Source organism: Pogoniulus pusillus, chromosome 8 (genome assembly GCF_015220805.1).
Source record: "Pogoniulus pusillus isolate bPogPus1 chromosome 8, bPogPus1.pri, whole genome shotgun sequence".
NCBI lineage: Eukaryota > Metazoa > Chordata > Aves > Piciformes > Lybiidae > Pogoniulus > Pogoniulus pusillus.
Window position 1 is genome coordinate 1,328,591 of NC_087271.1, and position 18,698 is coordinate 1,347,288.

The 18,698-nt window shown below is 53.1% G+C and overlaps 1 protein-coding gene across 18 annotated transcripts in view; it reads right to left on the reverse strand.

Annotated features, from left to right (window-relative positions):
- The window catches only part of DAB1 (DAB adaptor protein 1), a 534,753-nt gene that overhangs the window by 104,504 nt on the left and 411,551 nt on the right, over positions 1–18,698 (reverse strand). The window lies entirely within an intron of this gene.

Below are 18,698 nucleotides of genomic sequence, written 5' to 3' on the forward strand. Positions count from 1 at the left end.
AAACAAAGCTGTAGGTCTTAGAACCCAGCTAGTAATTCTTCTTGCAAAGAGCTCTGAGAACACAGTTAATCAAACCTGCAAAATACAAACTGGATGGAGGAGGGAGGAGGGAAAACAACAACAACAGAACATAGCAGCACGTTTTGGGAGCAAGCTACAGCTTGACTGTTAGGGAGGCAGAGAAACGCAGCACAGAAACGTGAGGGAGACAGGCTGCAGGGCTGCAAGGAGGACTGGGCAGCTGTGGAGGCTAACAACACACAGACAACCACGGGAAAACTAAACCATTGCCCCAGTTCTCGCTGCTGGTCCTTCTTGTTTGAAGCATGAGCCACCTACATCTGACAGCTCATACAGGGCAGAAGACCACGCTGTCCCCAAACCATTTGTCATGATGTGCCAGTGCTGAATGAATCACAGAATCAAGCAGGTTGGAAGAGACCTCCAAGCTCAGCCAGCCCAACCTAGCGCCCAGCCCTGGCCAACCAACCAGACCATGGCACTCAGTGCCCCAGCTAGGCTTGGCTTCAACACCTCCAGGGATGGAGACTCCACCACCTCCCTGGGCAGCCCATTCCAATGCCAATCACTCTGACAACAACTTCCTCCTAACATCCAGCCTAGACCTGTCCTGGCACAACTCCAGACTCTGTCCCCTTCTTCTGTTGCTGGGTGCCTGGCAGCAGAGCCCAACCCCACCTGGCTACAGCCTCCCTGCAGGCAGCAATGAGCTCTGCCCTGAGCCTCCTCTGCTGCAGGCTGCACACCCCCAGCTCCCTCAGCCTCTCCTCACAGGGCTGTGCTCCAGGCCCCTCCCCAGCCTTGCTGCCCTTCTCCAAACACCTTCCAGCACCTGAACATCTCTCCTGAATGGAGAGGCATCTTCTTATGGGCCTTTTTTTTTTGTGAAGACGTTGTCCTGATTAGGAGAACTCCAGTGAAGTCCATCTGGCCTGTCTGAACAGCTGCCCAGTTATCAAATAAGCACTGAACACAGAAATTAACCCAGCCCATCAGCTGCTTAGCTGTCCAGAGACTGGTGATGGCTAAGAGTCATTTACTAATGCCCCTTCTCTGTCACTGAAGAAAGCAATACCCTGCAAACACTGAAGTCATTTGGACAGTGCAAATCAGTGTTCACAGCAAGGGCTGCAAAGCCACCAGCACCTCCAAATCCAGGCTCTCTCCACATTCAATATCTCTATTGATGATCTGGAGCAGAGGATTGAGTCCAGCATCAATAAGTTTGCAGATGACACCAAGCTAGAAGCAGCTGTGGAGCTGCTGGAGGGTAGCAGAGCCCTGCAGAGGGACCTGGCCAGGCTGCATGGGTGGGCAGAGGCCAATGGGATGAGACTGAACAAGGCCAAGGGCAGGGTTCTGCACTTTGGCCACAACAACCCCAAGCAGCACTAGAGGCTGGGGCCAGAGTGGCTGAGAGCAGCCAGGCAGAGAGGGAGCTGGGGGTGTTGGGAGAGAGGAGCTGAAGCTGAGGCAGCAGTGCCCAGGTAGGCAGCAGAGCCAATGGCATCCTGGGCTGGCTCAGGAGCAGTGTGGGCAGCAGGACAAGGGAGGTTCTTCTGCCCCTGTGCTCAGCACTGCTCAGGCCACACCTGCAGTGCTGTGTCCAGTGCTGGGCTCCTGAATTCAGGAGATGTTGAAGTACAGGAAAGTATCCAGCAGAGGGCGACAAAGCTGGGGGGGCCTGGAGCAGAGCCCTGTGAGGAGAGGCTGAGGGAGCTGGGGGTGTGCAGCCTGCAGCAGAGGAGGCTCAGGGCAGAGCTCATTGCTGCCTGCAGCTACCTGAAAGGTTGGAGTGAGGAGGGGGCAGCCTCTGCTTCCTGATGACAAGTGACAGGAGCAGAGGAAATGCCTACATCTGCACCCGGGGAGGTTCAGGCTGGATGTTAGGAACCATTTCCTCACTGGAAGGGTTCTCAAACATTAGAATGGTCTGCCCAGGGCAGTGCTGGAGTTACCATCCCTGAGGGGGTTAAAGCAGTGCACAGACCTGGCCCTCAGGCACATGGTTTAGCGTGGACCCTTCAGAACTGGGTCGAAGATTGGACTGGGTGATCTTGGAGGTCTTTTCCAACCAGATGTACTCTGTGGTCCATGGACAAGGGAAGGCACCTCCCCCAAACAGAGCTGGGCATCCCAAGCAGCCAGCACTGGGCCCCAGCACAGAGCTGCACACGCACTGTGCTGCACAGGAGCCGCCTCAGCCTACCGCGGCCGGAGCTGCTCTTGCTCACGCCTGAAACCCCCCCAGCGAAGAGGGAGGGAGATGCTGCAGAGAACAGATGTCCCCCCAGCCCCCAGCTCCTGCCCCTCCCCCTGCACACAACCCAATTTAGTACTGCCTTTTACAGCACAGTAGGGATGCATCAGTCTTTACAGCTCGATGGCACTTACTTAAAGTATCTCTCAAGCCACAGCTGGAGTGACAGCCTATTTCCCTGGAACTGGGGCTTGTATTTACCTAGAGGTTAACTCCTTAACTTAACAAGAAGCACTAACACCAAACCACTTAACAAAGCAAAATATTTCTCCAAGGCCCCGTTTGTAATAAAACCAAAGCAAAGATGTGGGGGAAAAAACCAAACCCAAACCACCAAAAAGCAACAAGCACCCCCCGAGGGTCAAGAGTTAAGCCAGGTTCTAATGTCTCAGGAGGCTGTGGTGGGTACAGGGCAGCCAGGATGTCATCTCCTGTTGCCAGCCGCTTCCAGGAGGACAGCTGAAATCAGAGCATCTGAATGCCACTGAGTATTTCAATGTAACAACATCTGACTGCTACCTCATTTGAAACCCTCCAGAAATCCTATGTCCCTTCTCCCCCCCCAGCCCCCCAGCCCCGAGGCTATTCCACTGAGTGCTCTTTTTTGTTTCAGCTAACTGCCTGTCTGTTTTTGGACAGGTTCAAGGTATTGATTGGCTTTAAAACCTAATGAGGTCATCCCCTGGCAGGCTGAGGGAGCCTGGAACGAAGGAGGAGGCATCACTTTGCAAAGGAGCACACAAACATCTGTGGGATGCAAGCTCCGGTTCAAAGCGAATCTGCTACAGAGAGCAGCCCTCCAGGAAGTGTAGGTCTCTTCTGTAAGTGAGCTTGCCCAGCCTGGCCATCCTTCAGCCCTTTGTTACCCAGAGGAGAACGGCAGTCAGTCTGCTCCTCAGCGCAGCAGCTTTTGTTGTCTCCTCCAATCTAGGTCACCCTGGTTAAGTCCTGCGCTCCCGCAGCTGTGGCAAGTCCTGCGGCGAGTTTTACCCACGGGCTGCCACTGCCTGCGGGCGCTGCTGCCACGGGCACACAGCAGGGCAGGGGTGGAAGGCAGCCGAGGAGACCATCCAGTCCAACCCCCCTGCCACAGCGGGACCACACAATCTAACACACATCTACAGGAGCACATCCAGACAGGCCTGGAAAGGCTCCAGGGAAGGAGACTCCACAACCTCTCTGGGCAGCCTGTGCCAGGCTCTGGGACCCTTCCAGTCAAGAAGTTGCCCCTTGTGTTGAGCTGGAGCCTCCTGTGCTGCAGCTTACACAGAATCATAGAATCAGCCAGGTTGGAAGAGAGCTCCAGGCTCAGCCAGCCCAACCTAGCACCCAGCCCTGCCCAACCAACCAGACCATGGCACTGAGTGCCCCAGCCAGGCTTGGCTTGATCAGCTCCAGGAACACACACTGCTCCCTGTCCCGTCCCAGGGAGCAGTGAGCAGAGCCTGTCCCCCCTGGTCCTGACCCCCCCAGATGTTTATAAGCATTGATCCAATCCCCTCTCAGTCTTCTCCAGACTGAGCAGCCCCAGGTCCCTCAGCCTCTCCTCACCAGGCAGTGCTCCAGTCCCCTAATGACCCTCGCAGCTCTCCACTGGACCCTCTCCCGCAGATCCCTGACCCCCTTGAGCTGGGGAGCCCCAAAGCGAAGGTGTTTCTCTCCCTGCTCTAAGGACGAAGGCATGGAGAAGGCAATGCCAACCTGCCTGGCCCCGACGTGCACCCCTGGGCCTGCCCTCCGCAGGGCTGGGAGCTGTGGGGCCCAGCGGCGCAGGGACACTCTCTGCTGCCCTGCGGAGCGGCTGCAGCGGAGCACATTGGCGCCTTCCGGAACCCGCCTCATGCCTGGGGCGTGCAGGGAAACGCGCCACAGCCCCCCCCACGCACCTGCAAAGCAACAGCTCCTGCCAAAGCCGAGCTGGCTCTTCTGCCACGCTCCAGCCACGGAGGGGGTGGCAGGCCCTGGCCCCAGTGATGGAGGAGGACGGACAAGGTGATCATGATGCTCCCTGTGGCCTTCCCGATGTGAAGGGGGCTACAAAAAAGCTGGGGAGGGACTTTTGAGGCTCTCAGGGAGTGACAGGAGTGGGGGGGATGGAGCAAAGCTGGAGGTGAGGAGGAAGTTGTTGAGCAGGAGAGTGGTGAGAGGCTGGAATGGGTTGCCCAGGGAGGTGGTTGAGGCCCCATGGCTGGAGGTGTTTGAGGCCAGGCTGGCTGAGGCTGTGTGCAGCCTGCTCTAGGGTAGGGTGTCCCTGGGCATGGCAGGGGGTTGGAAGTGGCTGCTCCTTGTGGTCCCTTCCATCCCTCACTGATTCTGTGACTCTGTGCTTTCCCTCTGACTTAAAAATACATCAATTTTCTTCGGGGCTAAGTTCCCTCCCCTGAAACCTGTTTTGATCTCCTTATGTAAAGGCAAAGCAGTCTTAGAAAGGATTTGTAACTAAGCCCTGGCATTCTCTAGGTATTTAAGTTTTCCACAGCCCCAAAGTGGGATTTGACAAGAGGACAGAACCTCTCAAACCCTGCCCTGACAAACCCAAAACTGTGCTACCATCCTGAGCACCATACCTCAGAACTCTTGCAACCCATTTCCTTTCCTTCAAAGCATCCAATAGCATCACCTGTAAAGGAACATCAGTGCCTCTGACTTTGGAAGTGTTAAACAAAGCCCAAACAGATCAAACAGGCAAAACTTAACTAACAAAACTATTTAAGGGCTGTGCTCCTAGAAAACTGAAACCAGCACTATCCAGGGAGGAAAATGCTGCTCATCAACTCCCCACCTGATTATGAAGCCTACCACAGAGAGCTCCAGACATCACACATGAGCTGATGCTGGAAAAACCCATGCTGGCCACCAGTGCCCTTTATGGCCTCCAGAAAGAGGGCCAGGGGACTTTTTGGAGCTGCTCACACTCTTTTTACTCCAGCTCATTTCCCTAAGGGTCAGGTCTTGCCAACACCCTGCAGGAAGCTTGTTGGTTTCAGAGTGTGAATCCTTCTACAGAAGGCGCTCCACTAATTCCACACTGAAGCCCATGGGATTGCTCCAAACCCCACTGGTGCATTTCAGTTAATGAGGCCTGTAGGAACTGGAAAATGAGGAGGACAAGGTAAAAGAGGGAGCTTCAGATCCTGACACAGAGAGAACATGAGGAGGAAGAGCAAAGCAAACAGGAGAAGATGTCTGCAGACACCATTAAAGCAAATTCTCTAACCAAGCACTAGCAGCAAGCCCAAGCCTGCTCATGCATTAAAATCCTGGCCAGCCTGCAAGAGAAAACTATCTCTGGTATACTCCTGCCTGCCTCTGCCCAGGCTCCCTTCTCTAGCTTGGACATCAGCCCACAGAACACAGGGCACTCTGTCTGGTGCCATGGCACGGTACCTTGGCTGGCACTTCATCAGTCTAAGTGAAAGAATGCTGCCTGCTCACCTGCACAAACCAGGATCAAAGATCACGTTGGGTGTTTCTGTGCTCCACTACCTCCCTGGGCAACCTGTGCCAGTGTCTCACCACTCTCAACCTGTGCCAGTCTCTCACCACCCTCACTCCAAACAACCCTTTCCTAACATCCACTTTCCATCTCCCCTCTGCCACTTCAAACCCATTCCTCCTCATCCTCTCATTACCAGACCTTCTCAATAGTCCCTCCACAGCCCTCCTGCAAGGTCACTCCAAGCTCTCCTCCAAGCCTTCTCTTCTCCAGCCTGCACAGCCCCAACTCTCTCAGCCTGTGCTCACAGCAGAGCTGCTGCAGCCCTCTCAGCATCTTGGTGGCCTCCTCTGCACTGCCTCCAACACTTCCATGTCCTGCTTGTGCTGGGGACTCCAGAGCTGCCCCCAGGAGTGCAGGTGGGGTGTGAGGAGAGCAGAGCCAAGCACTGCTCTTGCTGCAGCCCAGCACAGGGTTGTGTCTGGGCTGCACCCCCCTTGCAACCTCCTGTTGAGCTTTTCATCAGCCCAGACCCCCAGGGCCTGTTCCTCAGGGCTGCTCTCAGCCATTCCCCTCCCAGCCTCCAGCTGTGCTCAAGTTGTGCTCAATCATACTCCCTGCAGAGCACCACAAACCACCTCACCAGTTATTCCCCAGAAGCACTGTGAATTTTCCCCTCACTAGAAAATGCTGACAGGGTTCAAAAGACACTTCTCAGAGGCAGGAATCAATTTCATCAACGTTTTTACCAGGAAATTACTTAACATTCCATTTTAATACCAGAGCTTCTGGTTTTTCCCATTACAGAGGGCAGCATTCTGGAGACAAAGGCAAAGCAGAACACATTGACCTGGCTGTGACTGAGGGTCTGGAATAGATTTCCCAAGCCTGTCATTTTGCAAGCAAGAAACACTAAGTGATGTCAGCTCATCATTGTCTCTGAGGGAGGATATTCACATAGTTTTGAGAAAGACTGCTGGGTCTGAGCCATTTGCTAAAGAGCAGTAGGAAAACATTAATAATGTTTATTTCCATGCTTTCAGTGGGAAATTCTTCCTCTTCAAGGAACTCCTCTGATCACAGTATAAAGGCTTTTGAAAGCAGAGAGGCAAAACACCCACCCAGCACTGAGAACCCAGGGCTTGTGCTCTGCCCTGCTCCACACCATGGCTGACCAGTGCCAGTGCTGTGCAACTCCACAACTGCTGTGGTCCCTCCACTTGGTCTCAGCCTCATTTCCAGCAACTCAGTTTTAGCTTTGCCTCCGTGCATGGTGATTGGAAGTCCCTTCAGAGAATCACAGAAAGTTAGGGGTGGGAAGGGACCTTGAAAGATCATAGAATCAAGCAGCTTGAAGAGACCTCCATCCTGCCTGGCCTCATCCAACCTGGCCTTGAACACCTCCCTGGGAAACCTGTGCCAGTGTCTCACCACCCTCACTCCAAAGAACCCTTTCCTAACAGCCACATTCCATCTCCCCTCTGCCACTTCAAACCCATTCCTCCTCATCCTCTCATTACCAGACCTTGTCAATAGTCCCTCCACAGCCTTCCTGTAGCCCCCTTCAGATCCTGCAAGGCCACTCCAAGGTCTCCTCCAAGCCTTCTCTTCTCCAGCCTGCACAGCCCCAACTCTTACAGCATGCAGGGCTGCTGCACAACTGCATCTGCAGCCGTGACCAAAGCAAGTCAGTTGTGGAAAAGGGACACACACGAACTTCTAACACCCTCCTGCTGGATCCTGGTGAAGCAGCCATGCCCATGCTGGGGTCTACTCCTCCTTTGTCTGCACAGCAGAGAATGCAACTCCAGCCCAGGGAGCTCAACAGAAGCAACAGAACCTCCGAGTGCTGTGGGTATGTATACAACACACACTGCTCCTTTATGTATGTTCTTCTGCCCTGGGAAGCAAAGATCCTCTCAGGATGCTATTTCTAAGCTTTGGCAAGGTGTTAGGTATAAAAAAGGGCACTGCCACTGAACAGAGCAGACTTAAAACTTGACAGCTCAGCTCTGATACCAAGGGCAGCTCTGTTATCAGAAAATATAGGAAGCAAAACATAGTTCAGCTGGGACTAGAGGTTCCCTGTGCTCCCAGTGAGATGGAATTACCTGAATGAATCATAGAGCTACAGAACCATAGAATCAGCCAGGTGGGAAGAGATCTCCAAGCTCACCCAGCCCAACCTAGCACCCAGCTCTGCCCAAGCAACCAGACCATGGCACTAAGTGCCCCAGCCAGGCTTGGCTTCAACATGGCACAGCGACTCAACCACCTCCCTGGGCAGCCCGTTCCAGTGCCAATCACTCTCTCTGACAACAACTTCCTAACAACATCCAGCCTAGGCCTCCCCTGGCACAACTTGAGACACAGTCCCCTTCTTCTGTTGCTGCTTGCCTGGCAGCAGAGCCCAACCCCCATGCATCCTCCTGGAAATGCCTTTCCTCCAGGAGCTGCTACGCCCAGACTTTACTAAGCCCAGACTGGCCACCCTGAAGCCAAAGAGAAGAAGAGCTTCTGCTAAGGCTGTGTCAGAACAAACAGAACCACAACTGCCCACAGCTCGGAGAGCAGCCCCAGCCCCCGCCCGAAGGCTGCTTCCTCCCCAGCCAAGCCCCAGCAGCACCGCATCGATCGCCTCGCATCTGCCTTCTGCTGCCGTAGCCACATTGATTTTAATGGAGCTGGAGTTACACCAATTTGATGCTGGTGGACCTGCATTAGTGTCAGTGAAGCTATGCCAGCGTGACTGATGCAAACAGCGCCGGACCAACCGAGCCCTCCACATCTCAAAGCCAAAGTCATTAACCCTAAAGCAAGCAGAAAATGCAAACCTGGTCCGTTAGCAGAGCACTGAGCTTTGCAGAGCGGAGGAGATGGCTCTGCTGCGATCCTCTCCACACCAAAGAACCAGAGTGAAGACCAAGAAGGGAACAAGGACAAAGTACAGAGTTGGGATCACAGCATTCTGTAATTAGAGCTGTTAAATGATTACTGAAGTGCTGTGCTGCAATCATCGCTGCGAAGGAACGGGAGAAGGACGCAGCCAGGAGCAGCGCCAGGGAGGAGGTAAAAGCAATGTCAGAGGCACCAGGGTTTATATTTAATGCCAATACCTCACAGCCAGAACCTCTGCCTTCTGACTGGAAGGAAAGGTTATGGAACCCAGATCTCACATCCTGGACAGCTCAGCGTGTTTCTAAGTGGCACAGTTCAAGTGAAGGCAACTTCTAGGCTGAAGATGAGGCAGCAGTGCCCAGGTGGGCAGCAGAGCCAATGGCATCCTGGGCTGGCTCAGGAGCAGTGTGGGCAGCAGGACAAGGGAGGTTCTGCTGCCCCTGTGCTCAGCACTGCTCAGGCCACCCCTGGAGTGCTGTGTCCAGCTCTGGGCTCCTCCATTGCAGAGAGATGTTGAGGTGCTGGAAAGTGTTTGGAGCAGGGCAGCAAGGCTGGGGAGGGGCCTGGAGCACAGCCCTGTGAGGAGAGGCTGAGGGAGCTGGGGATGTGCAGCCTGCAGCAGAGGAGGCTCAGGGCAGACCAGGACTCTTCCAACCTGGGTGATTCCACAGTTCTGTGATTCATCTGCTGTCCTTGATAGAAAATAATTCAGTTCACTTGCTTCAAAATGTCAAGATTCCTTTCTCTGGAACCTACCCTCTCATGCACCCCAAATAAAATCCACCACAACACAAGATCTTACCTACACAAGATCCAGCTGGAGCTAAACTTGGCAATCTGAACTAGAGCTTGAAGTGATGCCTTGTACTGACCTTCTGAATGGTGCAAACTCCTGCAGGTCCCTCTGAGACTTGCTTAGTTGCAGAAGTTATAGCATCATAGAACAGAATAGAATAAGCCAGGTTGGAAGAGAGCTCCAAGCTCAGCCAGCCCAACCCAGCACCAAGCCCTTGCCAAGCAACCAGACCATGGCACTAAGTGCCCCAGCCAGCCTTGGCTTCAACACCTCCAGGCACAGCCACTCCACCACCTCCCTGGGCAGCCCATTCCAATGCCAATCACTCTCTCTGACAACAACTTCCTCCTAACATCCAGCCTAGACCTGCCCTGGCACAGCTTGAGGCTGTGTCCCCTTGTTCTGTTGCTGGGTGCCTGGCAGCAGAGCCCAACCCCACCTGGCTACAGCCTCCCCTCAAGCAGTTGTGGACAGCAATGAGGTTAACCTATACCTGTTAACCTATACACGATCACCTTCAGTTTCCCAAATGCTTCCTGACATCACAGCAGGGCAGAGCAAACTACCCTAATCTCAACAACAATAATAACCCCCCCTCTGTGCCAGGATCCTTACTCACTGCTATTTTTCAATGCTCAGCCCCTGTTTCCCTGACAGTTAAGTATTAGGACACCTAATCGGAGCACTTCGCCTCGCTGTAAACAGGCTTTTGATTTATTGCACCAAACTCAACCACCAGGCTGCTACCAAAGTTCACTGCCTAGCAGAACAAAGCTAAGAGCCTTCTAGGACTGTCAGTACCAATTCACACAGACAAACAGAAATGAATTCTGCCTTGCAGTACCACAGGAACGCTTTAGATAATCAAGGAAAAATGAGTTTCAGTTAGAGAAAGGCTGCTGGAAATTCCTTCTTAAAATACTTTCCTATGGCACCAAGCTAGGAGCAGCTGTGGAGCTGCTGGAGGGTAGCAGAGCCCTGCAGAGGGACCTGGCCAGGCTGCATGGGTGGGCAGAGGCCAATGGGATGAGACTGAACAAGGCCAAGGGCAGGGTTCTGCACTTTGGCCACAACAACCCCAAGCAGCACTAGAGGCTGGGGCCAGAGTGGCTGAGAGCAGCCAGGCAGAGAGGGAGCTGGGGGTGGTGGTAGAGAGGAGCTGAAGCTGAGGCAGCAGTGCCCAGGTGGGCAGCAGAGCCAATGGCATCCTGGGCTGGCTCAGGAGCAGTGTGGGCAGCAGGACAAGGGAGGCTCTTCTGTATTCAGCAGTGCTCAGGCCACACCTTGAGTGCTGTGTCCAGTTCTGGGCTCCTCCATTGCAGAGAGATGTTGAGGTGCTGGAAGGTGTTTGGAGAAGGGCAGCAAGGCTGGGGAGGGGCCTGGAGCACAGCCCTGTGAGGAGAGGCTGAGGGAGCTGGGGATGTGCAGGCTGCAGCAGAGGAGGCTCAGGGCAGAGCTCATTGCTGCCTGCAGCTGCCTGCAGGGAGGCTGTAGCCAGGTGGGGTTGGGCTCTGCTGCCAAGCAAGCAGCAACAGAACAAGGGGACACAGTCTCAAGCTGTGCCAGGGCAGGTCTGGGCTGGATGTTAGGAGGAAGCTCTTGCCAGGGAGAGTGATTTGCATTGGAATGGGCTGCCCAGGGAGGTGGTGGAGTTGCTGTGCCTGGAGGTGTTGCAGCCAAGCCTGGCTGGGGCACTTAGTGCCATGGTCTGGTTGCTTGGGCAGGGCTGGGTGCTAGGTTGGTCTGGGTGAGCTTGGAGCTCTCTTCCAACCCGGGTGGCTCCATGAATTCTAGTCCAGTTTTCAAACCAGCAATGTCACCCATCAAGCTAATTCCACAGGACTGCTGAGACAAACAGCAGGTCCACTTCTAAATGACAGCAAGCATAATGACTTGAGAAGGGCTGCTGGAGCTTGCTGCAGGAGTTTCAAACCACAAGCAAGTTTCCTTGAATTCACTTATCTGTTCTTATCTCATTTGTGAGGGCACTGCTGATGATGTTGTGTTCCACAAATGAGTCTGCTCTGCACCAGCAAGAATGCTAAGCACTTTAAAAGGGAGGAAGCAGAGAATCACACCGAGAATGTTAGGGGCTGGAAGGGATCTCCAGAGATTACCCAGTCCATAGCAGGGTCACCCAGGACAGGTCACTCAGGAACACAAGCAGGCAGGCTGTGAGGAGACTCCACAACCCCTCTGAGCAGCCTGCTCCAGGGCTCCCTCACCCCATTATTCAGATGTGCTGAATAATGGTGCTGAGGTGGAGCCTCCTGTGCTCCACTTGGTGCCCACTGCTCCTTCTCCTAGCGCCTGGGCACCACCTTCATCCTCACAGAATCACAGCTCTGGTGGTCTTACACTTCCTATTTCCACACAATCACAGAACCTCAGAGGCTGGAAGGGACCTGCAGAGATCACCCAGTCCAGGACCCCCCAGGGCAGCTGGCCAGGAGCGCACCCAGGCAGGTTTCGACACCCACCCCTGGGCTGTTTACAGACACCCATCAGATCCCCTCCCAGCCTTCCCTTCTCCACACTGAACACCCCCAGGGCTCTCAGGCTTTCCTCATAGCAGAGATGATCAAGTCCCACAGTCACCCTCACTGTTCTCCACCAGACTCTCCAGTAGATCCCTGTCTTGAATTGGGGGAGCCCCAAGCTGGATACAGTATTGCAGGTGTGGTGTCAGCAGGGCAGAGCAGAGGGGCAGGAGAGCCTCTCCAGCCCTGCTGGACACTCTTTTCCTGATGCCCCCCAGGATGCCATTGGCTCCTTAGCCACAAGGGCACATGGAGAACTTTCTGTCCAGAGGGTACTACTCCATGGAGCTGCTTTCCAGCAGGAGAAGCCCTAGTCTGTAGTGCCTCCAACTCTTCCATGTCCTGCTTGTGCTGGGGGCTGCAGAACTGCCCCCAGGAGTGCAGGTGGGGTGTGAGGAGAGCAGAGCCAAGGGGCAGAATGCCCTCCCTTGCCCTGTGCCCACACTGCTCTTGCTGCAGCCCAGCACAGGGTTGTGTCTGGGCTGCAGTCACACTGCAGGCTCCTGTGGAGCTTTTCCTCAGCCCAGACCCCCAGGGCCTGTTCCTCAGGGCTGCTCTCAGCCATTCCCCACCCAGCCTGGAGCTGTGCTTGGGATTGCACCCACCCAGCTGCAGGACCTTCCACTTGGCCTTGTTGAATGTCCTGAGGTTGGCCTGGGCACAGCTTTGCAGCCTGTCCAGGTCCCTCTGGAACAGATCCCTGCCCTCTAGCAAGTGACTGTGCCACAGTTTGGTGCCCTCTGCATACCTGCTGAGGGGGCACCGATTCCTCTGTCCATGTGACAGGTAACATCCAGCAGTGGTTCTCAAAGACAGCTCTCTTCCCACAGCTACAAAACACACTAAACATGGGGGGAAAAAACCAAAACACCTGAGAAGCAACCCTTAAATGTGTGTGGACCAGCTGCACCCTGATTCCACGCAGAGAAACATCCACGCAGGGCAGCAGCACGCAGCTGGAGCGGGCTACAGCCCCACGTTGTGCGCTTCCAGAATCAAAGCCTGCACAGGCAACTATTTAAAAGACACAGCAAACCACTTCCAGCCTCAATGGCAGGAAAAGGAGGGGAAAAAAGAGGGGGTGGGGTTGGAAATTGCTGCTGATTATTTAGATGGGGAACCCTGAGCAGCTCAGTGAGTCTCCAGACCTGCACCAGGGTTACTGCTTCACAAAGCCAGCAGTCTAACAATCACCAAGTCGTGGGCAGTGAGGAACCACTCACCTTCTTCTGTCATGCTACAGTTTATTCTCTCTTGGAAGCAATTACAGGACAAATGCCAAGCTACAGAAGGTATTTTTCCAGCAGCAGCATCTGGCTTCTTGGCAGACTCCTCAGGCAATTTTATTGGAAGCTTTAGAGATGCTGTTGGGTCACTCCTAGTTATATTGCTCAAGAGCTGTCTGGTAGTTTCTTCTGCCTAGATGTCATAATCCTTCTGATTTACCTTGAAGGAATTAGCACACTTTTATCCCTTTCAAAACCAGTTGACCTGCAAGGCTATCTACAGACACAGAGTAAAAGTCACTGGTCTAAATCTGCACTCTTCTGAGCCAGCAGCAGTTCAGCATCCCTTGCCTAACGCATCGTGGAGAAAACAAGTGAGCCTGCAAAAGCTCTGTGTGTGTGGGGGGGTACACTGAATGGATTGCTTCTGATTAAAGGAGAAGAACAACATCAGATGCATGAAAAATTAATTAGTAAAAAGCAAGAAAAACAAACAAAGGACCTGGGAGGAGAGGCTGAGGGAGCTGGGGGTGTGCAGCCTGCAGCAGAGGAGGCTCAGGGCAGAGCTCATTGCTGCCTGCAGCTCCCTGAAGGGAGGCTGTAGCCAGGTGGGGTTGGGCTCTGCTGCCAGCCCCCCAGCAACAGAAGAAGGGGACACAGTCTCAAGCTGTGCCAGGACAGGTCTAGGCTGGATGTTAGGAGGAAGTTGTTGTCAGAGAGAGTGATTGGCATTGGAATGGGCTGCCCAGGGAGGTGGTGGAGTGGCTGTGCCTGGAGGTGTTGAAGCCAAGCCTGGCTGGGGCACTTAGTGCCATGGTCTGGTTGGTTGGGCAGAGCTGGGTGCTAGGTTGGGCTGGCTGAGCTTGGAGCTCTCTTCCAACCTGGCTTATTCCATTCTATGATTCTATTCTGTTCTATTCCATGCTATTCTATTCCATTCCATTCTTTCTATCCTATTCCATTCCATCAATCCCCACCAAACTAAAAGCCCCAGACACACACAAATACCTATGACCAAACCAAAGAGGTAGGCTGGGGCAGCGACAAATCTGTGCCTTGACTCTGAGCTGCTCTCACACAGCGCAGACAGCACTGTGCTGTGCCCTGCAGCGAGGGGCAGTGCCCCTGAAGGCAAGGAGTGCTTCTAGCAGACAGCAAGCACAAACTGCAACACAGGGGGATCTGCCAAGGCAAGAGAAGGAAAACAACTCCCAGCAAACCGCTTCTTGCAGCTCCTCCGTTAAACACAGAGGCCCTGAGGGTGGAAGAAGCGTGTGGAAGACAGCCCAAGCCCTTCCCTCTCCCTGCTGCCTGTCCCTTCCCCCTCTCCAAGCCCAGCAGCTAAGATCTGCATTATTCTGCAGCTGGCATCATGATTAATCCTCATCCAGAAGGATGAAAGACAGGATGCTGGGTTTCCCCTCCCTCTTTGTGTACCAACAACATCAAGTCCACACCAGGTCCGTGGCAGTTTAGAGCAGTTCTCTGAGAGTTAAAGCAGAAAATGGATAGAATGCTAAAAAAGGAGTGCATTTATAGCTCATAACAGAGGTGAGAGCCTCCTTTTAAAGAGACTTGTAAGGAATCACTGCCAAGAAATATGCTGCTCAATTAACAGCAATAAACAAAGAGCAAAACATTCCCCTTGCCAGCACTTCTTTGTTTTCAAGACTTCCCCACACAGACACCTTGTGCCTTTCTTTGCTCCTTCCAAGAGTTAGCCCCAGAATGGCTTGGATGGAAGGCACCTCAGAGATCACCTACTCCAACATCCACCTCATGCCCAGGGACACCTCTCAGCTAGACTCAGCTGCTCACAGCCTCGCCCAGCCCCCCCAGCAAGGAGGCAGCCACAGCCTCCCTGGGCAGCCTGTGCCAGACTCCCACCAACTTCCTGATGAACTTCCTCCTCAGCTCCAGTCTAACCCTGCTCTGCCTCAGCTCCAAACAATTCCCCCTTGCCACCTCAGCTCCAAACCATTCCTCCATGCCACCCTGATGAGAAGTCCCTCTGCAGCCTTCCTGTAGGATCCCTTCAGCTCTTGGCAGGCAGCTCTAAGGTCCCCATGGAGCCTTCTCTTCTCCAGGCTGAACCCCAGCTCCCTCAGCCTGTGCTCACAGCAGACCTGCTCCAGCTCTTGGCTGTTCTTTGTGGCCTCCTCTGGACTCCCTCCAATAGTTATGTGCCCTCCTTCTGCTGGGGACAGCAGAACTGGAGGCAAGATTGGAGGTGAGGTCCGAGCAGAGCACAGGCAAGGCGCAGAATCCCCTCTCTTGCCCTGCTGCCCACACTCCTTTTGGAAGGCAGCTTTAAGGCACCCTTCAGAGCCTTCTCTTTTTCCAGAGAAGTTAGAGTAAGAGAAATCCCTCAGAACCCTGCACCAGCTTATTTTATAGGGTTAACAAAGAAAAGAAGGGAACGAAAGAAGTAGTGCAAATGCCCAAAGGTAAATAGGAGAGGTAGCAGAATGTACTCTGCAGTTTAATAAAGGGCTAAGGATCTTGGATTTTCAGGGCCAGAAGTACCCTGAGCCAACACAAGAGGAGATTGACAGCAGTGAAAAAGAGATACACACATCCAGGTCAAACAAAAAGGCAAACACAGCTCTGTCATCAGCAGAGTGCAACGAAATCCAACCAGACACAGAGCTCAGCCTTGACTGATGGGAGCTGACTATAATGAACCCATTTCATACAGGGGAAACATATTCTGCTCCCAGGCTCTGAACTGAGGTAGTGCCAGGGCCAGGTGAAGCAGCAACTGAACCAAGCTGAACTTCATCCCTATCAAAGGTCTGTGTTGTCCACAAATTCACTTCCCAGATACAAACCATGGATTCACTCCTTACTTCATACACCTGGTGGACATCCCAGTCACTAAGGCATTTGGACTTGCGCTGGGTGAGGCATTGCTGGATAAGGAATTGGCTGGATGGTGGCACCCAGACAGCGGTGATCAAGGGCACAATGACCACCTGGAGACCACTGCCAAGTAGCTACCTCAGGGGTCAGTGCTGGCACCAGTGCTGTTTGGCATCTTTGTCAGTGCCATGGAGAGAGGAAGCAGTGCTCCCTCAGCAGGTGTGCAGAGGGCACCAAGCTGTGTTGCCAGAGGGCAGAGATCCATCCAGAGGGACCTGGACAGGCTGCAGAGCTGTGCCCAGGACAATCTCATGGCATTCAACAAGGCCAAGTGGAAGGTCCTGCACCTGGCTGGGTGTAATCCCAAGCACAGCTCCAGGCTGGGTGGGGAATGGCTGAGAGCAGCCCTGAGGAACAGGACCTGGGGGTCTGGGCTGAGGAAAAGCTCCACAGGAGGCTGCAGGGGGAGTGCAGCCCAGACACAACCCTGTGCTGGGCTGCAGCAAGAGCAGTGTGGACACAGGGCAAGGGAGGGCATTCTGCCCCTTGGCTCTGCTCTCCTCACACCCCACCTGCACTCCTGGGGGCAGTTCTGGAGCCCCCAGCACAAGCAGCAAATGGAAGTGTTTGGGGCAGTGCAGAGGAGGCCACCAAGATGCTGAGAGGGCTGCAGCAGCTCTGCTGTGAGCACAGGCTGAGAGAGTTGGGGCTGTGGAGGCTGGAGAAGAGAAGGCTTGGAGGAGACCTTGGAGTGGCCTTGCAGGATCTGAAAGGGGCTACAGGAGGGCTGGGGAGGGACTACTGACAAGGTCTGGGAATGAGAGGTGGTGGGGGAATGGGTTTGAAGTGGCAGAGGGGAGATGGAAAGTGGCTGTTAGGAAAGGGTTCTTTGGAGTGAGGGTGGTGAGACACTGGCACAGGTTGCCCAGGGAGGTTGTGGAGCACAGAAGCACCCAATGTGATCAAAGATCAAATTTGGGTGCTTCTGTGCTCCACAACCTCCCTAGAGATGTTGGAGGCCAGGCTGGATAAGTCCTTGAGCAACTTGTTCTATCAGGAAGTGTCCCTGCCTATGGCAGGGGGGTTGGAACTGGCTGAGCTTTGAGGTCCCTTCCAATCTAAACCATGCTAAGATTCTATGTCCAGCCACAGGCAGGCCTGGTGCAACGTAAGAGGCTCTTGACACAATGTGGTGAGGCTGCAGATGATGTCCAGTTTCAGACATTCAGACAAACACACATTCCACATAGTCATTGCCTGTGTTGTCACTTGGACATTCTGGTTGGTTGGTCTGGTTTGGTCTTTCAGTTCCACAGACTAAAACAGCAAGCAGTAAAACTATTAGTTTGGGAAGGAGTGTGATGTTTGTGTTACCCACTCATGTTAATTAATGAGAATAATGAGAGAGCTACCAAAAAATCAGAGCTGATTAAGAACTTGAAGCTCATCCTACCCATTGAACTGCCAAGGAGGATGTGTTCTTAACAGCAACATTCTCCTGCTCTTCATCAAACCTGCTTAATCATGCCACAGCAATAAGATCCACAGCTCCTTCCTTTGCAGACACTCCCACGTGCAGACTGCTTTGGAGGAAGAAGTAAAACCCAAACTCAGACCCTGCCAACCTCATATCATTGTTGTGAGTTAACTGCTGGGAGATTATCTTGAGCAATTACTCTCACTCCTTACTGCACACACACATTCCCCACACCTGTAATCCTCACACAGCTCAACTCTATCAGCATTAAGCCAATCTATCCCCTTCAGGTAAGACCTAACAGTAAAATCACGTAGCACTGGCTTCATAACCCAGGCTATTACAGTTCCCATTATTAAATATTGCTTATTATTTTCTACTTACAGAGTCAGGGGGATGTGATTTTATTGCTTGCAAATCATCCTTACATTAGTCCTACGCTGTTATAACCTCACTCTGCTTTCCCAGATAAGCTTTTTGCTTTCTGCATATTTAAATAGCAACTCTAATTATCCCGATTTGATTGCCCTCCTCTTGCAAAGCCTTTCCACAGGAACAACTCCAGTGCATTTTTCACACTGCTTAGACTGTTGAAAGCACAAGGTACATGATAGCCTTTAATTCTAGTAAGAGTAGAGAGGTGGTTTGGACACGCATGCAAGTAAAGGTCCCTGAGATCCTTTAGTTCTAGCAAGAATACAGAGGTGTCTGAGTAGAGGTCCATGAGATCCTTTAGTTCTAGCAAGAATAGAGGTGTTTGAGTAGAGGTCTCTGAGATCCTTTAGTTCTAGCAAGAATACAGAGGTGTTTGAGTAGAGGTCCCTGAGATCCTTTAGTTCTAGCAAGAATACAGAGGTGTCTGAGTAGAGGTCCCTGAGATCCTTTAGTTCTAGCAAGAATACAGAGGTGTCTGAGTAAAGGTCCCTGAGATCCTTTAGTTCTAGCAAGAATACAGAGGTGTCTGAGTAGAGGTCCCTGAGATCCTTTAGTTCTAGCAAGAATACAGAGGTGTTTGAGTAGAGGTCCCTGAGATCCTTTAGTTCTAGCAAGAATACAGAGGTGTTTGAGTAGAGGTCCCTGAGATCCTTTAGTTCTAGCAAGAATACAGAGGTGTTTGAGTAGAGGTCCCTGAGATCCTTTAGTTCTAGCAAGAATACAGAGGTGTTTGAGTAGAGGTCCCTG